Raw genomic sequence first — 12,539 nt, forward strand, 5'->3', positions numbered from 1 at the left:
ATGCTTTCTAAAGTTCTCCTTTAACTGACTGGTAAATAACATGTGCCTAACATTAGTTAATAATTAATATTAATAATCTAATAACATTTATAAATTATTTACTCTGCATCTGTGTTAGTCTGTGTTAAGATACTGTGTTAAATGCTTTACTTACCTTATATAATTTGACTTTTAAAAACAACATTATAACTTAAATTGTGGCAGAAAGTGAAGAGGAACTCAAAAGCCTCTTGATGAAAGTGAAAGAGGAGAGTGAAAAGGTTGGCTTGAAGCTCAACATTCAGAAAACAAAGATCATGGCATCTGGTCCCATCCCTTCATGGGAAATAGATGGGGAAACAGTGGAAGCAGTGTCAGACTTTATTTTTTTGGTCTCCAAAATCACCGCAGATGCTGATTGCAGCCAGGAAATTAAAAGACGCTTACTCCTTGGAAGGAAAGTTATGACCAACCTAGGTAGCATACTAAAAAGCAGAGACATTACTTTGCCAAACAAGGTCCGTCTAGTCAAGGCTATGGTTTTTCCCGTGGTCATATATGGATGTGAGAGTTGGACTGTGAAGAAAGCTGATCGCCGAAGAATTGATGCTTTAGAATTGTGGTGCTGGAGAAAACTCTTGAGAGTCCCTTGGACTGCAAGGAAATCCAACCAGTCCATTCTAGAGGAGATCAATCCTGGGTGTTCATTGGAAGGACTGATGCTAAAGCTGAAACTCCAATACTTTGGCCACCTCATGCGACAAGCTGACTCACTGCAAAAGACTCTGATGCTGGGAGGGATAGGGGGTAGGAGGAGACGGGGACGACAGAGAATGAGATGGCTGGATGGTATCACCAGCTCGATGGACATAAGTTTGGGTGAACTCCGGGAATTGGTGATGGACAGGGAGGCCTGGCATGCTGTGATTCATGGGGTCACAAAGAATCAGACACGACTGAGCAACTGAACTGAACTGAAGTGAATTTAAATTGTATTATTACTTTCAGATTATACATGGGGGAATACAACAGAGGTTAACTAATTTGCCCAGAGTCACACAGTTGGGAAGTAAAAATGCCAGGGTCTGAACCCAGGTATTCTGAATCTAAACTCCAAATGAAAAAAAAAAAACTCCAAATGATGAAGCACTTAAGAGAATTATTGGTGTGCAACAATGAACCTCAATTATCCAGCCAGTAACTTCATAGTGACTTAATTTCAGTTGATAGCACTGCTATTCAACAGAATAAAACGTAATTCCCTTTTCTTACCAAAACCTCCAATATTTCAATGTTTAAAGGAAATGCTGGGCTTCATTCCCAGGTAGGCAAAGACTACATTAATTACACTTATCAGTAGGCTGGAGATGGCGCTAATTAACAAATGTCCTAATGACAGTGATTATACACAATCTCGGTTAGCCAAAATCTTACAAAATCACCAAAGGAAGAAGCTTGTAACTTTGCCAAAAGTTTAGTTTTTTGTGCTGTTCTCCTCCTCCTATTTCAGCCCCTTGATCCTGTGAATCATCCTAAAGCTTGAACGAGTCCAGCACTGAAGCTGTCCCCACCCTCACGTCTACTCCCTCTCTTTTGACAGGGCTTTCATTCACAGCCTTAGAGAGTCTTAGCTGTTCCTGAGCAAAGCCACCCGCAGAGGAATAGCTTTTCAACCAAACATGCTTAAAAATTAAAACAATGCCCTTTGGCATGACTCCACTCCTTCCCCCATAGTTCTGTGAAGCCTTCAGGCTTTGAGACTTCAGATGGGACAGAATCTGCATCGTGAGCTGAATGTACCAATGATCTATTTCCTATGATGTTTCAAAAATCAATTTGGTTCTGAGCCTCCTCCTTCAGTGGATACTGCCTCGTGGTAGATGAGGGTGGTGGCATTTACTGCTTCATAAGATCATAATGAGGATACATATCAAACCTGGTTGTCTCAAAGCGAGGAATTATCACGGAAATAAAATGGTCTCAGTTGAAGCATTGGGGGAGTACTGGGGGCTTGCTTAGGGTCCCCATGAGCAGAGGCACTGTATGACTCTCGCAGAATAATAAATAAGGTTTGCCCTTGTTCAGTTGGGTGAGCTACTGAAGCTTCCAAACACACTGTCCAGGAATATGGTCATTATTAACACTCTACCTTCTCATATTAACAACTCATGTGTGCACTGAGTTTCAGAGTAACAGGATTCCATACAGCAAAACACTGCTGCAGATCTTTCATAGTCAGTTTTTGGCATTTTGTGTGAAATCAGTGCTTCCATCTTAGTATAGCCTGGAGGTAAAAGAAATGAAGGATACTCAGAATGATCAAGTGAAACCCATGGGACCCTCATGAGAATGTTGTTTGCTTGTGCCTCTGAAAGAAGGTAAGCATCACAGGTTGAGAAATACCTTTTTCAGAAGATTAAGTAAAGATGTATAAGGGGGCTATTTTGACAGATACAACAAGAAATCACATATTTGAAAACCTCTACCACTTTGGTATTTCGTCTATTTACCAGCAGAATCTCCATCTGGCCCTCAAAACTCAATGTCCTATCTGCGCCTCTAGAAAGGGAGCTGTGAAGGAGGAAAAGTTTCCATACACTCGGAAACCCCCCGACAAGAGGGGACAGGGGGAACTTCAGAGGGGAGCACATCAACAGATACGTGGAAGGCAAAGTGGAAAGAATTCAGCACAGCGATCAGTGCCAGCCAGCACTTCCCAGCCTGAGACACTTGTCTGCACGCCTGCTGTGGCAAGTGGAGGCTGGATGTTGAAGCTCAGGCTTCGGAAGTCACATCCCACAGAAGGGCCTGGGGTTGACTGCTGTGAAGATACTCTTGAGAGGGCTAGTGTAACACAGCTGAGGGATTCCAGGGAAAAGTCTGGGACAGCCAGAGAGGCAAGAGATCACTGCTATGGAGGCCCTCTAATACTGCACATTCACAGATGCCAGGATGCCACCTTTGTGCGAGCCATAGGAGAGATGAGCTGCAGGTACACTCTGTGACCCCAGAGTTGGGCACATTGAGTGGCTGCTGCGAAAGTCTGTGTGAGCACCAGAGGCTGGGGGGTTGCTGGCTGTGGCTGAGGTCTCTGACACCAGGGGCAGGCACACAGGCCACTGCCAAAACCTGTGTGAGTGCTAGAGACAGCGGGCAAGACAAGGCTTCAGTCTCTGACCCCAGAAGTGAGTATGACAGTCACTGCAGCAGCCACCAACTTCTGAGCAGGGATAGGTTACTGCCCACACCCATGACTCAAGGCCAATTCCCTGGGAGAGTGCACAGGCTGACTCAGGCTGTAGCAACTTCCCTCAGCTTCTGCCACTGCAGGCACTCTCTGCACATCCCAGTGGTGTCTGTCATATCCCATCGTCTCCCTGGCCTGAGCTAGCTAGTGAATCCTAACTGGTCGCTGCTTTGGCCCTCTCCTGTCTGGGCAGGGAATAAATGCTGGAGAATGGACTACAAGCAAAGATAGGGCAAAAACAAAAGCTGAACATCAGGGGCAGAGTGACCAAATAGGAAGGGAATTCACTTGTGCAGTCACAAGAGCAGTGTATTAAATCCCTGCAATTGCCATGAGGCTGTGTACTTCAGGGTAAGCTGTGGACTTCAGAAGCAAGTACAGGCTGGAGTAAGGCCAGATCTGAGTCTGAGCTGACACCACAGAGCCCACAGCAGGTAGAGAGACTTTCCTATAAATATTGGAGGACTTCTTGTCTAAGCAGACTGGCTGAAGCTCACTGTGTGGCAAGGACAGGGACAACTGAGATCACAGGAAAATATTCTTCTAACAGCTAATCTCTTTCTCTCTATATATATATAGATAGATAGATAGTCTTTTTCTTTTTAGTTTTGTTTTATTGTTCTTTTCTTTTTACTATTCCTTTAAATTTTTACGGTTTTCTTTTTTTTTTAATTTATTTATTTTTTATTGGAGGCAAATTATTTTACAATATTATATTGGTTGCTTTTGCCATATATTGACATGAATTCGCCCTGGGTGTACATGAGTTCTCCCTATCAGTGCCATTATTTTTAATTAAATTTATTTTATTTTTCCTATTTATGCAGTATTTTTTGTTATATTTAATTCTCCCTCATGCTTTTGGTATTGTATTTTTGCTAGTTTAGCCTTTAGTGTGTAATTTCATTTATGGGTTTATTTATCGGATTGATTGCTCTCTCTCTCTTTTTTTTTTTTTTTTTTGGTTCATCTCTTTCCATTATTTTTGCACATATATACAATGGACTATCGTTCAACCATAAAAAAGAATGAAATAATGCCATTTTTAGCCACATGGGTGGATCTAGAGATTATTGCACCAAGTGATGTAAGTCGGACAAAGACAGATATCGTATGATATCATTCATACGTGGAGTATAATTTTTTGAAATGATACAGGTATATTATTTATGAAACAGAAGTGGACTTACAGATATCTAAAACAAATTGATGGTGACCAAAGGAGAAACATGGTGTGTGTGAGGGGAAGGCAGTGGGGGGCGGGGGCAATAAATCAGGAGCTTGGGAAGAACATACACACACTACTATGTTTAAGATAGATAGCCAACAAGGACCTACTGTATAGCACAGCGAACTCTACCTAACACATTGTGATAATCTGTATGAGAAAAGAATCTAAAAAAGAATGAAAACTGTGAATGTATAACTGAATCACTTTGCTGTATACCTGAAACTAATACAACATTGTAAACCAATTATATTCCAATAAAATTAAAATTTAAAAATTTAAAAAAAGAAAGAAAATTCAACATCCCAAGATCAGACTGTGTCCTACCTTGTAGATGTCTTATTATTGTTCTTACTCTTGCTTCTCTTTGTTCAGCTTTTAGACTCCATCAGGTCTATAGGATCTATGAGCTATGCCTTGATAGCAGTGAGTAAGTTGTTCAGTCATGTCTCTTTGCGAAGTAGGTACTCACTAATTATTTGTTTAAAAGTAGTTGAATCTTTACCACCTTCCTCAGTTTATCTCTTGGCATCTACTTGCCCACTCTTGCTTCCAAATTGGTTACTTCACTCCCTGAGATTTGCTCTATCTCTTAAATTTCCATTCTGTTTATCTACTCCCAGTGCTGAGCCATAGAATGAGGGTGTTGAACACTTCGACACAACAAAACAACAGCAGGCCTGGTGGATCACAAGTTAAGCCTTAGCAGACTCAACATGACCCAGCACCAGCCCCTGGGCATGGCCCATAGCAAGGGTGGATGTAGAGGCCTGTGAACAGGCCTGGACTTGACCCATGAATTTTGGGGTCCACTGTCCCTGCCCAGCTGATGCATCAAGATCTTCAGGGAGCCTCTGACTCTCTGTTGTGTCCTCCTCACAACTATAATCATGTATTCTGCATCTTGAGAATTCCCGATGTGTTATATAAATAAGTTACAATAGTGCCAAGAAGACTTAGCAAATTTCCAGGTAGGTAAGAATGTAGATGGAAGAAAATATTCTTTCCTTGATGTAAACAGCAACTGTTCTTAAATTATCTTAACAACTCTTGTTTTCCCAAGACAGAGGCTGTACAAATGAAGTAAATAGACAAGGAGAAGACTGGGAGAAAACATTTTGATCATCAAGGTGAATTAGATCAGGACAGTATACTTTGAAGAAACAAAGCCAAAATAAAACAACAAAAACAGCAGTGATTATTCTAATGAGACTCTGGCATTATGCATTTTCCCAAAGCCTGATAGAGTAAATATTTTCTGTACAAAAAAAGTCACCTTTTTTTTTTTTTAAACTCTGTAGAACCTAAGCTGCCTTAAGCTGATAAACCTGTCAACGATCATTTGATTTTCTTTCTTCTCATTAAGGTCTGGATATATGTATAGAGGGGGCTTCCCTGGTGGCTCAGTGGTACAGAACCTATCTGCCAATGCAGGAGACATGGGTTGGATCTCTGGGTGGGCAAGATCCCCTGGAGGAGGAAATGGCAAACCATTTCAGTATTCTTACCTGAGAAATCCCATGGACAGAGGAGCCTGGCAGGCTACAATCCATGGGGTCACAAAGAGTCAGACAGGACTTGGTGACTAAACAGCAACAAGTATGTGTAAGAGATTCAGAGTGGAGGAGGAAGAATAAGAGATAAGTGTATTTTTTCTTCAATGGAATAAGTGAACCAGTGAGCTGTCTAACTTTTTTGAAAATGTCCTTAAATGCAATGTAAGCAAATCTGCCTTCTCCCCATATTCTTAAAAGTCTGTATTCTCTCCTGGGTTATTGCAATCCTTTATTATTTAATTAATTTATTTATTTTAATTGAAGAATAATTACTTTATGATATCAGTTCAGTGCAGTCGCTCAGTCGTGTCTGACTCTCTGAAACCCCATGAATCACAGCACGCCTGGCCTCCCTGTCCATCACCAACTCCCAGAGTTTACCCAAACTCATGTCCATAGAGTCGCTGATGCCATCCAGCCATCTCATTCTCTGTCGTCCCCTTCTCCTCCTGCCCCCAACCTTTCCCAGCATCAGAGTCTTTTCCAGTGAATCAACTCGTTGCATGAGGTGACCAAAGAATTGGAGTTTCAGCTTTAGCATCAGTCCTTCCAATGAACACCCAGGACTGATCTCCTTTAGAATGGACTGGCTGGATCTCCTTGCAGTCCAAGGGACTCTCAAGAGTCTTCTCCAACACCACAGTTCAAAAGCATCAATTCTTCGGCGATCAGCCTTCTTCATAGTCCAACTCTCACGTCGATACATGACTACGGGAAAAACAATAGCCTTGAGTAGACGGACTTTGGTTGGCAAAGTAATGTCTCTGCTTTTTAATATACTATCTAGGTTGGTCATAACTTTCCTTCCAAGGAGTAAGTGTCTTTTAATTTCCTGGCTGCAATCAGCATCTGCAGTGATTTTGGAGCCCAAAAAAATAAAATCTGACACTGTCTCCACTGTTTTTCCATCTATTTCCAATGAAGGGATGGGACCAGATGCCATGATCTTTGTTTTCTGAATGTTGAGCTTCAAGCCAACCTTTTCACTCTTCTCTTTCACTTTCATCAAGAGGCTTTTGAGTTCCTCTTCACTTTCTGCCATAAGGGTGGTGTCATCTGCATATCTGAGGTTCTTGATATTTCTCCCGGCAATCTTGATTCCAGCTTGTGCTTCTTCCAGCCCAGTGTTCCTCATGATGTACTCTGCATAGAAGTTAAATAAGCAGGGTGACAATATACAGCCTTGACATACTTCTTTTCCTATATGGAACCAGTCTGTTGTTCCATGTACAGTTATGACTCTTGCTTCCTGACCTGCATACAGGTTTCTCAAGAGGCAGGTCAGGTGGTCTGGTATGCCCATCTCTTTCAGAATTTTCCACAGCTTATAGTGATCCACACAGTCAAAGGCTTTGGCATAGTCAATGAAGCAGAAATAGATGGTTTTCTGGAACTCTCTAGCTTTTTCCATGATCCAGTGGATGTTGGCAATTTGATCTCTGGTGCCTCTGCCTTTTCTAAAACCTGCTTGAACATCTGGGAGTTCACGGTTCACATATTGCTGAAGCCTGGCTTGGAGAATTTTGAGCATGACTTTACTAGCGTGTGAGATGAGTGCAATTGTGCGGTAGTTTGAGCATTTTTTGGCATTCCCTTTCTTTGGGATTGGAATGAAGACTGACCTTTTCCAGTCCTGTGGCCACTGCTGAGTTTTCCAAATTTGCTGGCATATTGAGTGTAGCACTTTCACAGCATCATCTTCAAGATTTGAAATAGCTCAACTGGAATTCCATCACCTCCACTAGCTTTGTTTGTAGTGATGCTTTCTAAGGCCCACTTGACTTCCCATTCCAAGACGTCTGGTTCTAGGTCAGTGATCACGTTATCGTGACTATCTTGGTCGTGAAGATCTTTTTTGTACAGTTCTTCTGTGTATTCTTGCCACCTCTTCTTAACATCTTCTGCTTCTGTTAGGTCCATCCCATTTCTGTTCTTTATTGAGCCTATCTTTGCATGAAATGTTCCCTTGGAATCTCGAATTTTCTTGAAGAGATCTCTTGTTTTTCCTATTTTGTTGTTTTCCTCTATTTCTTTGCATTGACCACTGAGGAAGGCTTTCTTTATCTCTCCTTGCTATTCTTTGGAACTCTGAATTCAGATGCTTATATCTTTCCTTTTCTCCTTTGCTTTTCACTTCTCTTCTTTTCACAGCTATTTGATATAGTGGTTGTTTTTGCCATACAATCATATTAATCGACCATAGTTGTACATGTGTCCCTTGAATCCTGAACCTCCCCCCACCCTCCCTCCCCCATCCCCCCATGTTATCACAGAGCACTGGCTTTGTGTGCCCTGCATCATGGAAACATACATATTACTATATGTAAAATGGATAATCAGTGCAAGTTTGAAGTATGATGCAATCCTCTTATCCAATATCAGTATGTGGTGTAGTTACCTTAGTGGATAATCACATAACAAGCAAGGAAATGATTCTCCTATAAATGATGACAATGGTAAGATGAGAAAAAGCAGTCAGTCTTGTTTACCTTAGATCCCAATGTTGGCAAATCCTCAAAAATAATACTATCTCAATAAGAACTGGTCTCATATCAGAGGACTGATAAAAACACTGGAGCTGAGATTAAGAACATATTCAGGGCTTCTCTGATGGCTCAGTTGTGGAGAGTCCACTTGCCAACGATGGGGCTATGGGTTTGGTCCTGATTGGGGAGGATCCCACATACTGTGGAGCAGCTGAGCCCATGTGCCACAACCATTGAGCCTGTACTCTGAGCCTGGGAGTCGCAGCTACTGAGCCAACATGCCGTAGAGCCCATGCTCTGCAAGAAGACAAACCACCACAATGAGAAGCCTGTACACCGGAACTAGAGAGTAGCCCCATGCACAACAAGGAAGACCCGGCACAGCCAAAAATAATTAAGTAAACAAACTGTTAAAAAAGAATGCATTCAACATTTAGCAGCTGTTCTGTGCTGTGCTTAGTTGCTCAGTTATATTCAACTCTTTGTTACCCCGTGAACTGTAGCCTACCAGGCTCCTCTGTCCATGCAGATTCTCCAGGCAAGAATACTGGAGTGGGTTTCCATGCCTCCTCCACAGGATCTTCAAAACCCAGGGATCGAATCCAGGTCTCCTGCATTGCAGGTGGATTCTTTACCAGCTGAGCCACCAGGGAAGCCCAAGAATACTGGAGTGGGTAGCCTATCCCTTCTCCAGGGTAACTTCCCAACCAGGAATCAAACTGGGATCTCCTTCATTGCAGGAGGATTCTTCACCAGCTGAGCTCAGGGTTTCCCCCTAAATCCCCTAAACCTTCACTTATTCTCACTGTCTCCCACATCACTAAATTTCATAGTAAACAGTTTGAAGCACTAGTTATTCTGGTTGTACTCTATTGCAAGGATTGTATGTGTGTGCATGATCAATGTCCCCAAAAGAATTTTGATCACTTTGAGAGAAGGAGTTATATTTTGTACTAAAATCATTTTTTGGAAATGGTGTTCTGAAACTCATATTCTGGTCGATTATTAAATTATTCTCCCCTTGTCCCATTTCTGCACCTCAAACCTCCATTCTGCTTACATTTGTGTGTTAATGGGGGAGGGCAGGACCTGCAACTTGACTAATCTGGCTTCAGTGGAAGCAGACATTCTTTTATTTGTGCTCTCTTGGAGAAAAGCTGTTTAAGATGGAGTGTTGATAGTCTACATGGATTCTCTAGCTGTAAAACTCGTTACTGTTACATTTTTTTCTGTTCCCTTTTTTAACACTCTTCTGAGCATCCTGCAGTCACCCAATAAACACCTGTTTATGTGAGCTTTCACTGCGATGATGAATCAACATATAGGAGGACAAATAGCTCTTAGTACCTGTAGAAATGTTCTATCATTTTTCAAGATTCAGAATTATGCCAGGGGACACAGGTTTGCAGGCTCGAGTGGTGTTTTTGAACACTTGTGTCTTTTGGCTCAGTGGTAAACAATCTGCCTGCAATGCAGGAGATGCAGATTCAATCCCTGGGTTGGGAAGATCCCCTGGAAGAATAAATGGCAAGCCACTCCAGTACTCTTGCCTGGAAAATTCCATGGACAGAGGAGCCTGGTGGGCTACAGTCCATGGAGTCACAGAGCTGGACATTGCTGAGTGATTAAGCACACAGGCAAGCATGTCTTGAAACGTAGACTTAAAGAGACTTGTCTTTTTTTTTCCCTCACTCCCACCTCCTGCTCAGACTATGCATAAGGACTTCCAGGCAGCTGAGGAATGGCCTGGTGCTTACCTTCTTGCTTTCAAAGAGTGTGTTCTTGACCAGAAGCTGTTTCCAAAGGCAGCTTGATGGGCTGGCCCTGGCTCGTTGTTCGGAGAGACAGCTCCCTCTGAGCAGTGCAGGAAGGGTGCAAGTGGAGAGAAGTTCCTTTGGAAGGTGGTCCCTAGCACAGTTACTTCCTTGCTTCAACAGAGATCAGTTCTACAATACCCAACCTGACTGGTGTCTCTGATACAAGAGGAACACAAGGACTAAAATGGAGACCAAAATTTTTAAATGTAAAATATTTAAAGTTTTCACTTTCTTTTTTTTCATGTATTGTTTATGTGACCTTAGCAAGTTTTGGGGGCTTCCCTGGTGGCTCAGCAGTAAAGGATCAGTCTGCATTGCAGGAGCTACAGGAGATGCAGGTTCAATCCTTGGGTTGGGATGATGCCCTGGTGGAGGTCATGGCAACCCACTCCAGTATTCTTGCCTGGAGAATCCCATGGACTGCGGAGCCTGGTGAGCTACAGTCCACAGGGTCACAAAGCAGCGTACATAACTGAAGTGACTTAGCATGGACAGCCACAAAAAGCCTTTTTTAATGTCTCTATAACATCCATTTTTTTCTGATTTGTTAAAAAGGAATAAATAATGCATGCTTTGCCTGCGGTTGGTATTACATTAAATGATACATTTTCAAAGTGTGAGTGTCCTACACAACCAAAGGGTATTCTGGTAATGTACTGGGAATAAGAAAGAAAATATTGAAGAGTGGACATCTTTTAGGTTCATTTGACAGAGTACTTGTGATATAATTACTCTATTAGGGTAATTATAAAAATTAAATATTTCCAAAAAACTCTAAGTAATATTACACATGACCATCATACTATAATTATGCAGCAGAGATTTAACCATGTTTTTAGTTCACATAATATTTAATTAGAATTTTATGTTTTTTCTATAGACGAATGTTTGAACAAGTGTGGCAGTGTTATAAAAGAAGATCATAGACTTAAAGCACATAGTACATAATTATTCAAAATAATTTAAGCAATAAAATGTTCACCTAATACGCCATTAAGCTGCTAGTAAATGTTATTCTGTTTTAATAGCACTTAATACCAATTAAAAGCAAAATGTATTTTTAGTATTTTTGCCTTGAAGGGTCTCAGGGTGGAAAGTCTAGTATATTTAGTCTTGACAATGTTACTTATATAAGAAATAGGATAGGAAGGAAGATCCGGAGACCCTTTGGACCCCAACTATCAATACCATGTCCAAGGACAGTCATTCACAATGTGATCCACTGGAATCCCAGGATTGCCACTGGAGGCAGTAAAGAGAAAAGGGAGAAATGAACCAGATAAGATAACAATCCCTTCCCCAATTTGGCTTCATCTAAAGCAGCTCTTCTATTTTATGTCTCACATATAGGGCCTCTCTGTAAAAGTACATTAGAAAGAAGAACTTGTCAACTTCTAAAGATCATCTTAGATCATCTTCTTAACAAGAATAAAGCAACTTCAAATCCTGCCTTAACTTAAAGTGAAGATTTTTACAAATGTCTTCCCAAAGGACCAATTTTGAATTCTGTGATTATTGAAGTAAAAATGAGGTAGCCAATATGAAAAGGTAAAATAGTCATTGCAATATGTGGTAATAAGTTAAATGAATTGGTTATGCTGTGAAGGAAAGAATCTTGGATAAGAAATTAGAGAAACTCACCTCTATTTTTGTGATCCTGGGCAAGTCATTTCTCCTCCTTGGAGCATAGTTTTTATACCTATAAAAACAGAAAGATTGAATTAATATGTTTAATTGTAAACTACTTTAAATTTTTTTGAAATATGGGTTCTTAGGTTAATTCTAGAATGGAATATCAGGAAATTAACATTTCATTTTTTATTCCAACAGTAGCTGGTCATTCTATGGAGCATGAAGAAATCTTTACCTGGTCAAGAGAAGTTAGGCAACTCATATCTTTAACTGGTGATGACAGTACTCATTGTACACCTAATGTGTACACAGATAAATTGTACACATTTATCTTTTTTGGAGTTGATGTTAGTCAGGCCACATCTACCTTAACCAATTTTCAGCCAAAAAGAAAATCTAGTCAAACACGTCTGACTCTTTTGTGACCCCATGGACTATAGACTGCCAGGCTCCTCCACCCATAGGATTTTCCAAGCAAGAGTACTGGAATAGGTTGCCATTTCCTTCTCCAGGGGATCTTCCTGACCCAGGGATTGAATCAAGGTCTCCTGCATTGCAGGCAGACTCTTTACCGTCTGAGCCACAAGGGAAGCT

Source organism: Moschus berezovskii, chromosome 11 (genome assembly GCF_049115385.1).
Source record: "Moschus berezovskii isolate FMDL1 chromosome 11, NW_MosBer_1.0, whole genome shotgun sequence".
In the NCBI taxonomy this organism is placed as follows: Eukaryota; Metazoa; Chordata; class Mammalia; order Artiodactyla; family Moschidae; genus Moschus; species Moschus berezovskii.